Source organism: Prosopis cineraria, unplaced genomic scaffold, assembly GCF_029017545.1.
Source record: "Prosopis cineraria cultivar Desert tree isolate PC_DT_omini unplaced genomic scaffold, ASM2901754v1 PC7, whole genome shotgun sequence".
Taxonomy (NCBI): domain Eukaryota; kingdom Viridiplantae; phylum Streptophyta; class Magnoliopsida; order Fabales; family Fabaceae; genus Prosopis; species Prosopis cineraria.
Window position 1 is genome coordinate 7,046,884 of NW_026555338.1, and position 15,249 is coordinate 7,062,132.

At 33.5% G+C, this 15,249-nt stretch overlaps 1 long non-coding RNA gene across 1 annotated transcript; it reads left to right on the forward strand.

The window, feature by feature from the left end:
* The first annotated feature begins 12,251 nt into the window (after positions 1–12,251).
* Positions 12,252–14,892, forward strand: LOC129315333 (uncharacterized). Its single transcript, XR_008594456.1, has 3 exons — positions 12,252–12,408; positions 12,546–12,635; positions 14,690–14,892. It is a non-coding gene; the product is annotated as an uncharacterized LOC129315333 (long non-coding RNA).
* The last annotated feature ends 357 nt before the right edge of the window (positions 14,893–15,249 follow it).

Sequence of the window (15,249 nt, forward strand, 5' to 3'; positions counted from 1 at the left end):
TTTATTCAAGGATGCATATGACTTTGTTTTAAAGTGTGATAGGTGCTAAAGGATGGGCAACATTTCTAGAAGGAACGAAATGCCACTTAACAACATGCTTGAAGTAGAATTGTTTGACGTTGGACCATTTCCCATGTCTTTCAACAATCAATATATCCTTGTCGCTGTAGACTATGTCTCAAAATGGGTCAAACCGGTGGCGTTTCCTACTAATGATGCTAAAGTGGTGCTCAAGTTCTTGAAGAAGCATATTTTTACCCGCTTTGGAGCACCAAGAGCCATTGTGAGTAATAGTGGTACTCACTTTTGCAACAATCAATTTCAATCTCTCTTGAAGAAATATGGTGTCAAGCACAAGGTTGCACTTACCTACCATCCTCAAACTAATGGGCAAGCTGAGATCTCTAATAGGGAAATCAAGAAGATACTTGAGAAGATGGTAGGAGTAATAAGAAAAGATTGGTCCACCAAACTTGACGATGCATTATGGGCTTATCGAACGGCTTACAAAACTCCTATTAGCACGTCTCCATACTGGTTAGTTTTTAGGAAAGCATGTCATCTACTTGTAGAGCTAGAATATGGTGCTTATTGGGCTATCCAAAAGCTCAACTTTGATTTTAAGGCGTGGGTGAAAAGAGACTTCTCCAACTGAATGAACTTGATGAATTTTGGGTCAATCCTTATGAGAATGCTGGGCAATACAAGGAGAAGACAAAAAGGTGGCATGACAAGAAAATTTTATGCAAAGCATTTGAGCCAGGCCAAAAAGTACTCTTGTACAACTCTAGATTGAGATTATTTCCTGACAAACTCAAGTCTAGATGGTCAGGATCGTTCAATGTGGTCCAAGTATTCCCTCATGGTGCTATTGAGCTAGAAAGCAATGAAGGAGAAAGATTTAAAGTCAATGGGCAACGATTGAAGCATTATTGGGGTGGTGAGGTAGATCGTGAAGCAATCACCTTGCCCTTATCTGATGCCTCTTGAAGAAGAGAAGAGTCGGGCTTAATGACTATAAAACAAGCACTACTTGGGAGGCAACCCAAGTTCTAAACCTCATCTTTTGATTTTTCTTTTGTAGTTTAGTTGTTTTGGTTTAGTGAAGTTATGTGTGATCTTATCACTTTTATAGGTTAACAAGAAGATATGAGGAAGTATAAGCCTTTGGAGAAGCAAGAAATGTGGCCAAAGAACAAAAGAGCATAAAAGGAAAGAAAATTTCAGGGAATTCAAGCTATTTAAGTTGATTTTATGCTTATAAACTTGTCTTGGCAATTATTTTGAGCTTATTGAAGTAAATGCAATTTTTTTGTGGTTTGATTCCCATGAAAATTGGTTCTTTTTGGGGGTTGATTGCATTTTAATTGAAGGAAAATGTATATGGCTGATGAATGATGGTTAGAGATTGATTTTGGAGTGAATATAGTGCTTGGAAGAGGTTTTAAGGGGTGAACAAATCAGATTTTTGAAAATAGAGTGTTATAGAATTTTGCTGTCAAGAAAGTTCTGACAAAAGTCATGACTTTAGGCTCACGACTTTGAGATTCCAGAGAAGGTCAAAGTCATGACTTTCATTTCAGTCTTAAATCCAAAGTCATGACTTTCATCTCCTCTAGACCTGTTTGAGAAAAAAAAATTTGGATTTTCTTTTTCAAAAATATATATGTATATATAATATTAATAATATTTTTTCTTTTCTGTACTTTTCTTTTCTTTCCCTTATGTGTTATGTTTTACAATATTTAAAAATAATATATATATATATTTATATAGATATAATATTAAAAAAAAATTCTTCTTATCCTTCCATTCCAATTCTGCAGCTCGTTTAAAAAAATAATAAAATAATATTCTCCCTCTCCTTTCCATTCCAGTGTCTGTAGCTGGTCTTAAAAAAATTAGTTTAATATTTGAAAAGAATAACAAAAACCCTCAGCTCTCCTCAATATATCTCGCCCGAAACTTTGTTTCTTATCTCCTTTTACCTTCACCGTCACTTCGTTGATTCAGTTCCATTGGCAGCCATAGCATTTCCTTTCTCATCTCCTAGCTTCAATTTCCATAACCACCGTCTGCTTCTTCCACTTCTTCTTCGCCATTCGCCCAAGCCTTCACCACTATAGCTTACCCACACTATTCACCGTAGCTTCCATGCCTATCTGGTACTGTAACTCCCTCTCCGCCATAACTGTTCGTGGAAGCTCGAGGGTGTTTCTTCGCTATTCGTCCCTATTTCTCCTTCCCAAGCTTCAATCACTGCTTCAGATCTAAATGTTGATGGCCCTGAGTAGTTTCAATCACTGTTACACCATCGCATTCCTCATCTAAGCTGCCAACTGAGCTAATTTTTTTTTCCTCAAAGCATTTCCATTGTCAGGATCAAGGTAACTCAAATTCTCCTTTTTAAACTTATAATTTTGCTATCTTTATGCTCGAGGATTCTTGTTCTTGCCCTTGATTATTGCTTTTCAAGATTGTTACTGACTTTTGATTGTGCTTTTAGCTAGTGAAATAGCTACCAAGTACCTTGATTCTGTCGGATATTTTGTTTTTTGTCCTCTGTGGTAATGCATTTTACTCTGGTCATGATTTTCTTTTAATGTTAGGTCAGATATGTGCTCCTGATTTTGTTGATAGCTTAGGTGTCCAAGAGATATATGCATTGTGAAAAATGTAACTTTTGTTTTGAAAGCAATACTCTAGCATTTTGAAGTGATTTTATTGCCACATTTCTGATTTGGACTACTTAAGGGATGATACTATTTGTTTTTGGGTTTGAAAATGTTGTTGTGGCTGGTTAAATTCTTTGAATGGGATAGGATTGAATGTGCTTTGCTGGATATTTTTCCCAGTTGAATTAAACCTATTGTAAAATGGCTGTTAGAAGATTCAACTTACTTGAGGCATGTTTTGTAGGTTCTCTAATCTAAATTGGCGAGCATTATGTAATTATGCTGCTGTCTAGTTCTAAATCTAGATAGTAATTATGCTGCATTTTAAGCTCTGTTACTGGCATTTTTCTCTTTGAGTTTTGTGTGTATGATTGGCTATTTATAGCTTGATAATTCCAATTTTGGCATACTCTGGAGGATTGAAAAAGAGATATTGTTGGTATACTTGTTCAAGTTGAATTTGCTGAGCATGAATGGGCTATATTTCTTTGGTTGAATGCCCTCATTATTAAACTTGAGCTCATGATTGTGACTTATGCTCAACACTCACTATCATGCTTCTTGATTCTTGACTTGGCTTTGCTCTTCATGTTTTGCATCCTTACTTCAAATCTGTCATGTGGAAGCTAGACCTTGTTTAAACATGTTATACAAAGTGCTGTTTTATGCTAGCTTCATTTAATCTTGTTTGCTTAAAGTTTGAACCTTTATTTTTACTTATGCTAGCTATTGCTTAATGGTGTTGTATTGAGTACTTTCTTGCAGGCAATGGGTAAGAAAAGTGTCCCCCTTCCTAAAAACGCTAAGGTCATTGAGGTTGGTGAAAGTTCTAAGAGATCGGGATGGGATAAAACTCGATTTGCCACTGCCGCGATTCAAAATTATTTTGACTAAAATTTAAAGGAGAGAAAAATAGTTCAAGAAAGACCTTTCCCTTTAAGATGGTCTGAAAAATTTTATAATGATTTACATGATGTCTATCATGCCACTAGCCTCATTCGCAAATAGAGCCATGCCTCTCAACTGCTTATGAAAGCTTACTATGCCTACGCTACTTGCAAGGATACCTTGCGATGTAAGGTACGAGGCAAATGGGTAGAGATCACGGAGGACACATTTTGAAAGGTGTACAACCTTTCTCCTATAGAAGAGTGCTAATATACCGTTTACAAGAATGATAGAACTTAATTGCCATTTGATGATGTAATCCGAGTGCTATGCCTTCCTGACAAAAATATTTGGCAACATGACACCTATAACAATCACAAGAGTATTCTGCGTTGTAATCTGAACGGGACAACTCGTATATGGTGGCACTTCTTGGCATCTAATGTGATCCCAGTGACCCATATGAGCGATGTGACTGTTGATCAAGCTACCCTGTTATATACCTTAATGATGAGGCAACCTGTCGACTTTCCAAAAATCATGTTTAAGTACATGTAGAAGTTACCTAGAAGCAGATATTGCAAGCAGGCATTTGGGTTCCCACACTTGATTGCTCAAGTATGCTTAGAGAAGAAGGTTCCCACTTTTCCAAAGGATCTCATGGTCCCTCCTTTGCCAAAGTTCAATTATAAAGAAATTCAATGTGCTAAGGGACCAAGAGATATACCAGATCAAGTTGTAGATGGTAGGAGGCATATTGATCCACCTCATGTTGAGCCTACATTGAGTAACCTCATAGCACTCATCCAGAATATGCATGAGGGCCTCCAGAGCCAGCTGGATCGGATTGACTTCAGGCTCTACCACATTGAGCTATTCTTGCATCAAAGATTTTAGATGGACTTGCTAGAGGAAGAAGAGGAGGCCAATACTGATGTTGGCCAAGACTCGGACACTCACGGTGACTAGCTTCACCCTTCCTTACTTTACTGCCTTTTATTTTTGTTTTTAATTCTAATTAACTGTTGATTAATTCTTTTTGGGTAAATATGGTTAGCCATGATCTTCTGATATCTTTTGTGCAAGGCTAACTTTGATTGTTTTGTAGCTAATATGTGATACCTTGACTAATCTCTTGCAACTAATTACTCTATGATAACTTGTGTACATGTTGGTGTAGTTAGTTGTATTTTTGGACTGCCTGTGGATATATCTCAATTATACTGTTACAGGTTTCTAATTTTTTTATGCCTCTCATGCATCTTCTTTTTTGGTTGTTAAGTTGCATGAGAGAGGGCCCTCATTTTACCCCTTTGACAATGTGGACACTGTTCAATTTAAGTTTGAGGGTGAGGGTATTATTTTGGTTGATTTGACATGAACTTCAATTTTGAAACTTAGCTATTTATTGTTCCTCTCTTTTGAAATTTGAGCTAGATTGAGAAATTATTTGTTAAACAGAATGCATGATCTAATGATAGAATGTTGCTTAAACTGTACGTTTTATAGGAAGTTGTGATCAATATTTTGGAATGCTTGATTTGCAAGGTTAAGGCTTTCTTTCTAGTAATTTGTGAAATTTTCTTTTGCACTTTTGAATCAGACAATGATTTGAATGCCTCTATTAGGAAATTTTGTGGCAAGTTTATATGCATTTTCTTTCTCAATTGAGAAACTCTAGAACCTATCTTGGAATCTCTTGAGGCATTTTAATCACTTTGCATGATATTAAAATATGATTTGGGCATTCTTTCAAATGAGTTTGAGCCTTTCAAGCCTATCTATTGCATTATTTCCACTTGAACCCCCTTTTGAGCCTGAAATTGAAAATCTTATGTATTTTCTTTTTGAAACCTACATTAGACCTAGCCTCTACAACTTGAAAAATCATGAACTACCTTACTCTTGAGATAAGTGATAAAAAAAATTTGTGTACTAGTAGGGAAGATTGATTTAGTTGTTTAAGGAGGTGTTGTTGTTGTAAATTTGGGTGTGAGGAATGGAAATAAAGTTTGGAATTCTACTAATTGTGCTCCTCAAAAAAAGTATAAAAAAATAAAAATATACATGAAAAAAATTACAATGAGAGAAAAAAAGAAGAGTTTCAATATCAATAAATTTAGAATACAAGGAATGGTATTTGGGATAAGTTTTAGGGAAAGTATTTGGCTAGTAAGGATGGAATGGTGGGCTTCTCATTGTCATTTATCTCAATTTTTTGAATTCTATTTATCCTTTCATTTTAATAAGGCCAAAACCTTCGGCCACACTACAAGCTTACAAAGTCCCATTGATTTTGAATTATATGAAGTGATCTTTTAGTAGAGAGAGAAGAGTTTAGGCATATAAAGTCTTGATATTGAGCTTGTTCCATGCATATTGAGTTGTTACATTTTGACTTGATAGTTACAAGAAAATCATTCTCTAGTCTCACACACACACACATTTCTAAATTGTTGGAAAGCATGATCTTAATTTGTGAATTGGGCATTCCTTTATATTTCACTGCTATCCTCTTTAATATATATTTGAAGCAACTAATGAAGATATTTTCATGCATGCTTAGTAGATGAATAATTGGTCAATCTAGTTATTTTATTACTTGTTTTACTCGAGGACAAGTAAAAATCTAAGTTTGGGGGTGTGTTAACCTCTAGAAGTTCATGTTATTTCATCACATTTTCTTAGATTCTAATCCATTTTGGTTCAATTGTATATGTTTTTATTGTCCAAATTAGGAAAATGTGCATTTTGTTTTAGACTTGTGTTCTTGGCTTTAATTTGATATTTTTAGCCTAATTTCATGTTATTTTGATTGAAGTTTTGATTAGAAGCATTTTTAGAGCTTTATGGATGTTTTTGGAAAGCTTTTGGATGAAGAAATCAAGAGCAAAATAAATAATTTTTGTTAGCTGTAAAAACAGTGCAAAACTGCCAAAGTTGTCCCAAAGTCGTGACTTTCATTCGCGACTTTCGCCACTATCAGAAAAATGCTGCGTTTCATTTATCAAAAATTAGTTGACTAGGATACATATAAGTTGAGAGCTCGACCCAAAATGCATTCTTCAGACTTTTAGACACTTTTGGAGCTTGGTTGTGCTAGGGTTTGGGCATTGGAAAAGTTGGGATCAAGAGATTGAAGCTTTGAAGATATTTGGAGCTTATTTTCTTCAATTTTTCTATTCCTCTTCCCTTTCCTCTCTTGTAATCTAAAATGGGTCCACTCATTTTGTATATTTGTAGCTTGTGGATGATTATGAGTAGCTAAACCCTTTGTTCCAAGATTATTTGGAACCCTTATATGGATTAACACTATACTTCTTCTCTCTTTTTGTGATTAATGATATGTGTGTTTATTTTTCTCTTTTCTTAATGCTTCTACGTGATTGGCCACCATTTAGATGTTGGGTTCACTTAATTGATGCTTGGGAGGGCTAGGTTGAGTGTAGAACTTAGGTAAAATTGTGTAAGAACTTGATATTTACATGTTAAATGGATGGTTTTGCTAGTAAGATAGAGATATACTTGCTAGCTTTGCATAGCCACATTAGGGTTGGTATTCAAAATTGAGTTTTATTAATTGTAACAAGAGATTGAGCAATTAATTTAACTAAACACTTATTCATGACTTGAGAGAGCTTGTCCAAGTATTTTTAAAACCCTAGGTTAGCACTTATTTTCATTAAAAGCATTTATGAGAGGAGGTAATTTTGGTGTTATGAAATGCAAGGGGGATAAATAATCCTAGGTCCTAAATTGTGTTGGAAGTCTGTGAATTAATCACTTTTCTTTATTTTCTAGAGTTAATTTCATTTGCAAAATCATTTTCACCTAACTTTATATAGGTCAACTTGATTGAACTTACTCAGTCTTTTGCTTGATTATAGTTTTTAAACAAATCCTCGAAGGAACGATACTTTACTCATTTTATATTACTTGCTATGACCTGTGCAATTGCGGTGAGCAACAATTCACTAACACGAACAACCATTTCAACACAAATATACTCAATCATAGCCCCTTGAGTTATTTCATCACAAAAACATACAATCGGGCTAAGATTCCATAAAATCATTATTCAAGTTATGCATCCAATCCTATGGCAACTCATTTATACATATATACACAATTCTCAATTCAGTGCATTACACAACTCTAAGTATACATGGCTTCACAACTCAAGCCAATCCAGACTCTCTTCCCTTGCCCTGAGCACTTCCCGATCCTATAAACATGTAACCACGAGGGCGAGATAAAAATTTCAATAGCAAAATAACTCACTTCTATTGACTATCACATGCAATAATATGAAAGTAAAGCATATTATACCATTTAAAACTTCATTAAAATAGCATTTCTATCACATATCTCATTTTCATTCCTTTTCACATAACACATATTCATTTTCAACTTTTCACCACTTTTACATAACATTCGTAATATCTCATAACATATCACATATCATCTCAAAACATCTCAAAGCATCATATAGCATGATATAGCATGACCACTACTGGCCGAACCTTTAAATCACCTTGACACGAAACTATAGGCTTACCTTACACTAATATACACTTTCATTAGCCTTGAGCTCACCTGCAGTAATAGAATCATTCGGCCAAAGATGTGCTAATACACATATGGACTATGGTTTTTCTCAATACACACAATGGGGTGTCGTTGATTCCAACACTGTATCACAAAGATACTAAGGAGTCTCTCATCTCTAACACCGCACCTTAATAGGCCCTAAGGAGATCTTCTCTAATACCGTACCTCAATAGGCACTAAGAAGAATTGTTTCCACCACCATACCTTGTCACGTTTTAGGGAAACCTTGCCTTATGGTCTTTATCATCTCCTCTACTCGGGTGAACTCCTACCTCTATGATCATGCTTTTCAAACCATTTGAGGTTCCCATTTACCATTTTTACTCATTTTCTCAAACATAACATATATATACATAATACATTCCATTTGAAATCACACATTTCAATGTTCTATTTCAACCAAAAGCCATTTCACACAACAATCACACAATTTTATAAAACATGCTCAATTTAAAATCATTTTATGTACTACATAGTATACTGACATACAGTTATAATAAACAATCAAACAAATCAACCCTTCTGTTACTAAAAAAGTTACCCATGGATTTTAAAAACCTCTATATCTTATCTTAAGGTTTCTTTCTTTACTCACACATCCAATATGCCAATTTGAACACATTTGGCACATTTTAGTCATTTAGTCCATTTTGACCAAAAACTCATTTTTTTTACTACTTAAGGCTATATTCATCCATAAACTCTTTTCCATTCATCCATTTTAGGTCCATTACTATGCAATTACTACTTTACATCACCTCAACCAATCTCATTTCATAAAAATTAGATTTTTGCCATAAAACTCTCTCTCTCTCTAAGGTCAAATTGAGTCTACGGGTTTAAAGTTCTACTGTTCAACTTTATTCTAGTTACAAAGCTCTAATTTAACTCCCAAGACCCTTTTTATTACTATTGGACAAGAATCAAACCCCTCAAATTTCACTTATTCAATTTTATTATAACTCATTTTCAGAGAAATTTATGTAGAATGGAAGGTAAGAGTTACATATTGCTTACCTGATAAGTTATCAATCTAAATCACCTTCTAATGGCTTGAAACACCTTGTTCTAGCTCCTCAATCCTTCTCCTTTACTACTCTCATGTGTTTCTCAGTTTTACCTCTCTAAAATTTCTAAAATTTCATGACTTATAAAGACAATTTCTAGCCTAAGTGCCGCCACAGTGCAAGCAACATAAGCCATGGTGCGTGGCACAGTGAGATTTATTCTCATTATGTGCACTTGCTTCGACCTGAAACGTACTCTTCTCACCTGTATCTGCTCATACAACACACCAACAAGTTAATTCATCAAGTGATCATCCAAATCTCAATCCTATACTAATTTTCACTTCATCCTCAATTAATCTCTAAACTCAGGATTAAGAAATTCTGGATATTACATCCACCATGGTTGAAGGGCTAATATTAATTTATATCTAAATCCATCCACCTTCGCTTTTAATTTTGTTTACAATTTTTCTTTATTTTTTTGGATTTTTCATTGATAATGTTTTTGGGTTTCGAACATTAGAATTGAGGGGAACTATTAGAGTAATATAAGGCTTAGTCAAAGAAGGGGATTATCATGCTTTCATCAATTTTTGCCTTAAGTATCATGCTTGATCTTTAAGGAAATTTGAAAGTAATCAAAGTTTTCCTAAATATACATTATTCCTTTAATTATCAATTTCTACTCTATTTTGTTTGCTGTGAAGAAGTTGATTCCAAGCAGTAGGGAAGGAGATGATTAGGGAGCATTTTCTTTTTTTTTTCATTTAAGGGGCATTTTGGGCTTTTAATAATTTTGCTTAAATATTGTTGGGTTATCCACCTTGGTGACTCAGGCCCAAACATAAGCATAATTAAGGAATGGAGTTTTGTCACAATTATGAGAAATGTTGGGGCTGAATGTGCAATTCTTTTAGGTCCTCAAATGTAATTTTCTCCCTTTTAACTTTTGAATTAGGGAAGGAACAGTTATCTAATTATATCTCGCACATTCACCATTATGTGCATTATGGATACTGCTTATTAATTAGTAATATAATATTCTGATTTTCTAATCCTGTGATTAGCTACTAGTCAAGGGTAAAGTGGTAATTAGAAAATGATTGGACTTTTAGATGATTTCTTGATAATTTGACTCATTGGGATGTTGAATGGATAGGTATAGGTGAAAGAACTACGTCCCAAAATGAAGCATGTGCACACAATGAGGATTCTAGTCATTGTGCCATGCGCCATGACACAAGGCTGCTTGTGTCATGGCACATGGCACAGAAAATGACTTAATAAGTCATGAATTAGTAGTTAGTTCAAAAGGAAAAATCAAAGAAAAGCATGAAAGGAGAAGAGAGGAAGGGCTTAACTGCTAGGACAAGAGATTTCAAAGCAATAGAAGGCACTTTCGTTCAATAGCTTATCGGGTAAGCTTCATACGACCTTTATTTCCAATTCTACTATAATTTATCTTAGTATGAGTTATAGAGAAATTGAATTGGAGAAATTTTAAGGGTTTGTTTCTTACCCAATAGTAATAAAAAGGTTCTCAGGAGTTAAATTAAAGCCTTGTAATTGGTTTGGAGTTAAACAATAGAGCTCTAAACTCGTAAGCTCAATTTGCCCCTAATTCAATGGAAATTTAGGGGTGGAATTGTGTGTAAGTAGAATGGGATTGTTTGAAGTGACGCAAAGTAGTAAACGAGTGGTAACTAGCTTAAAATGGATAAGCAGAAGTGAATGAATGGCTAATTATAGCATTGAGTAGTAAATAAGTATTTTTGGTCAATTGAGTTAATTGACTAATAATGTTAATTGTGTGTAGATTGGCATAACATACGTATAGAGTATGGAAAAAGGCTTGTAGTGACACGTGAGTGATTGTTGAAATCCGCTAGCAACCTTTTTTGTGACAGAAGGGTTGAGATAACTGAATAACTTCCTTTGTTTGACTATTTATTATAACTATGTGTTAGTATGCTATTTATTGTATGAAATTGTTTTAAGTCAAGCATGTTTTGTGTTATTCTATGATTATGATGTAAAATGAATTTTGGATAAGTAAACAAGTAAAATTGTGTAATTTTATATGTGTGTGTGTGGGGTGATTGAGAACCTATGATTAATTCAAAAAGCATAATCATAGGGTTAGGAGTTCACCCGTGTGGAGTGTAGTAAAAGACCATATGGCATTATCCTCCTTAGCGCCCAACAGGGTGTTGTGTTAGAGAATTGTATTTCCTCAGTACATTTTGAGGTACGGTGTTGAAAATTATCTCCTTAGTGCCTATTAAGGTACAGTGTTAAAGATTTAGGCTCCTTAGTATCAATGTGATGTGGTATTGGCATCAATGACACCCTATTGTGTGTATTCGAGAAAACCATAGTTCAAAAGCGAGATAAAACATCTTTGGTTGGGTGATTCTACCACTAAAAGTGAGCTTAAGACCATTGAGAGTGTATATTGGTCTAAGGCGAACCTATGATTTCAAGTTGAGGTGATTTGGGTTCGGTTGATAGCGATCATGCTGTATCTTAGTAAAGTGGTGAAATGTGGTGACTATAGATTAAAAGTAGTGAGAGGTTATATATTGATGAGATTTAAAGTGAAATGTATATTATACGCCATGTTCAATTGTATATTATGCTATACTTACTTATGGTTGCATTGATAGTCAATAGTAGAGTTATTCTATTATTGAGATTATTATCTCATCCTGTAGTTACATTTTTACAAGTCAGAGCATAATAACCCTAAATTTTAAATTAAGTTAAATTAATTTTTCTCTTTCAATTAAAATTTTACTTAAATTAGTTCTATATAAGGGTGGTGATTTACAGAAACTTATATTAGTAACTTTCTTGAGAATCTAAAATTTGAATTTACTGAGCAAAAATTTGATTTTATTTTTTTATTATTATTTATTATAGAAAGATTTTGTGCCTTTCTTGTAATTTTTCCTTGAGCTTTTTTTGTAATTTTTCTAAATACTTTTTTGGATTAGATTTTATTTCTTCACACGAAAGAAAAGCAGGGCATCCCCATCTTTCTCTTTCACCACCACCGTTACTTTTCTTCATCATCGGTCCTATCCTCTGGCTTTTCTCGTTGCTTTCCTTTGCTTGCCGTCAACCTGTGCCTCTTCGCCACTGTTGGATTCTCCGCTGCTGTGGCTGGCCAATGGAAATGGTGAAGACGTTCGTCCTGCTGTCGTTGTTCTCTGCTGTTTCAGGTCTGTGTGGGTGCGTGTTCAGCCTTTCTATTTCCTTCCGTTCAATAGCTTGAAGTCTGTGTGTGTGCATAGCAAGCTCAAATCATTCTTCTTTCTTTTTCTTCTTTTTGGTCTGTAATTTTTGTTTCTCCTCCTAGTTAAGCAGCCCGTTGGGTTGAAACTTCCCGTTTCTTCTTCAGTGTGGTTCTTGAGCTGAAGGGTGCTAGCTCCACTGCACTTCGGTAGAGGTAAAACATTGATTCTTCCTTCTTCTCCTTCGGTTTCAATTCCAACATGAATTCTCCTTCTTTCTCTAACCGAAGAAATACGTCCCTGTTTCTTTGAGTTGCTGCCATAAATTTTTTTGAATTTGAGTTGTAATTTCAGTTGATGTTGTGCACGATTTTGGTTAACGTTAAGGTGGATGTTAATAATAGAAATAATGTTGGAGGTTGATTAAATGGTTGGATGACTATTATGAGCTTAATTTGGATGCATTTATAGAAATGTTTGAAAGAAAAAACTTATGGAAATAATATTGCTAAATTGATATAATATAATTTGGAGAAGTATATGTTGAGAAGTGTCTTGATCTATTGATTGAAATCTAAAAAAATATTAAATTAGGAGCAAGGATTACATTCAATGTTTGTGTAATACTTTATTAAGTTTAAAAAAAGTATAAAAATAGTTTATATAATTTATTATAATTTATGATTGAGGATGAGTTACAAGGATGCATAAGGATGAATTAAAATTTATCAAATAATTTAATTGACTCTAGTATAATTGAAATTCAAATGAAGATAGTGCCATATTAATTATTGCTTGCAAATTAATTGTTGACATATTGTGAAGTATGAAATTGCATATGATTTGGTTTAGATTATATTTTAAGGTATTTGAACATAGGATTTGGTGAAAATATAGACTAATTATTTTCCATGATAGGACCTAGAGGAATTATAAATGCTACTTGATGAAATATATGTCTTTACATACAAATTGAATTACTCATTAGAATCATGTAGCACCTGAAGAGAAATTATTAGACTAAATGATAATTAGAATTTTGTTAAGCTTGAAATAAGAGTTGTGTTGATGGTTGTGGTTGAATGTTGTCTAGTGTTGTTGATTACTTGATAGAAGTTATTGAAGGGTTTAGTAAAAATTTAAGGGGTTAATGAGAAATTTAAATGATTATCAAAGATTTTGAATGTTAGTTTTTCTTATTTATCATAAGAAGGGAAATTCATAATAATAAAAGGATTGTTGGATTATATGTTAGATTATTTGGAGAATCACATAAATAAGTGAGAACTTAAGGGGGTCAAATTTTAGAATTCTTGAAAACTTTCATGTGAGTGGGTGGCGTTCCAAATATATTTTGGATAAAGTATTTATAAAAATTTTTTATTTAAATATTATTATTATTGCTTTATAAACTATTTACATATTCTTGTTAATCCTATTTCCATATTAATAGTATAATTTCTGATAAGCAGCTTAATTTTTTAATTCTATGATAATATAAAATTTTTATTGCAATGATTTGTGTATGGAGAAAATGATAATAATTTTGGGTGATGAAAAATAATAGTTGAATAATATTTAAAAGTGATAATTTTGAAACTATTTTTCTTTCTCTATACACACTTTATTTTAATGAGGGGGACTAAATTCAAAACGTTAGATGCTAAAGGCAGTTCCGTTAACTCTTGGCACCCTATGGTACACCTAGCTAGCAGGATGCTTATGGGAAGTACTAGCCTCGTGTGCAAGCCAACGCACGTGGAATGGAGGGATAATTATTTATGAGCATCGTATTCATGCTTGTTCATAAGCCTCATGCCTATGCTTGACTTGTGGCTCCAGTCACGCTTGTTTCTTGGCTTTTAGCCATGCTTGATTAGTTACTTACCCTCGTGGACTATGTATTGACACTTGTTATTCGTCCTAATAAAGCCTTTCTAGATCTAAACTTAAAATTCATTATTTTTATATTATTTCTTCAAAAGCATTCTATCTAGTCATACTGTTGCTTGAATTTTTTATATTCTATGAACATTATAAATTTTAATAAATTATTTTATCCTATTAACATTGTTCAAATTCATGATTGTATCATTGAGAAAACTTGTTTTTTATTATTAGTTGAAGTTCATGTTGCATTGTTTTAAAATTTTTAAATTAAATTTATTCATTAATGTCATCATATATTTATATGCATATATAATTGGAACGCTACTTATTGGTAATTTTTTGATCTCAGATAGTGTAGCTAACTCTACGCCTTCAGCAGGTTATTGAGAGGCCCTTTTTCCTTTTGGAAAAAGAGGAGGCATATTGCAATTATTGTTTTGGTCAAACTATGTGTTGTATTTTGTAATTATAACTTAGTGCTCTATGTACACTATAATTAGGTCCTAGTCTTATTTTGTTATCATGTAAATTGTTGGAAAGGAGCTAGTTTTCTTGCTAATTTGTTTGGCAAGTTCTGTTGTTGTGAAAATTTCGAGAAGTCTAAATTATAGGGGAGACTCTGTTGAAATTTCTACAAAACATTTAAAACTTTACAAATTTTATTATTATATTTAACTTAAATATATCAATATTTTCACTTAGTTCCTAATCAATCAAGGCTTATGAAATATGATTTCATCTCATATTTTATGTCAATCACACTCTTAGTATTGGGGAGTGACACAGAGCAGTGAGCCAAGCAAGGAAAAAGAGTCAGGACCAGCTTAGAGTTGTTAAAGCTATGTGAACTTAGAGTTTGTGTAATGAATTGAAACTTTTGTAGAAACATGTAAATAAGTTCTCATAGAAAATGCATGCATGTTTTGAATTGTGAATTGT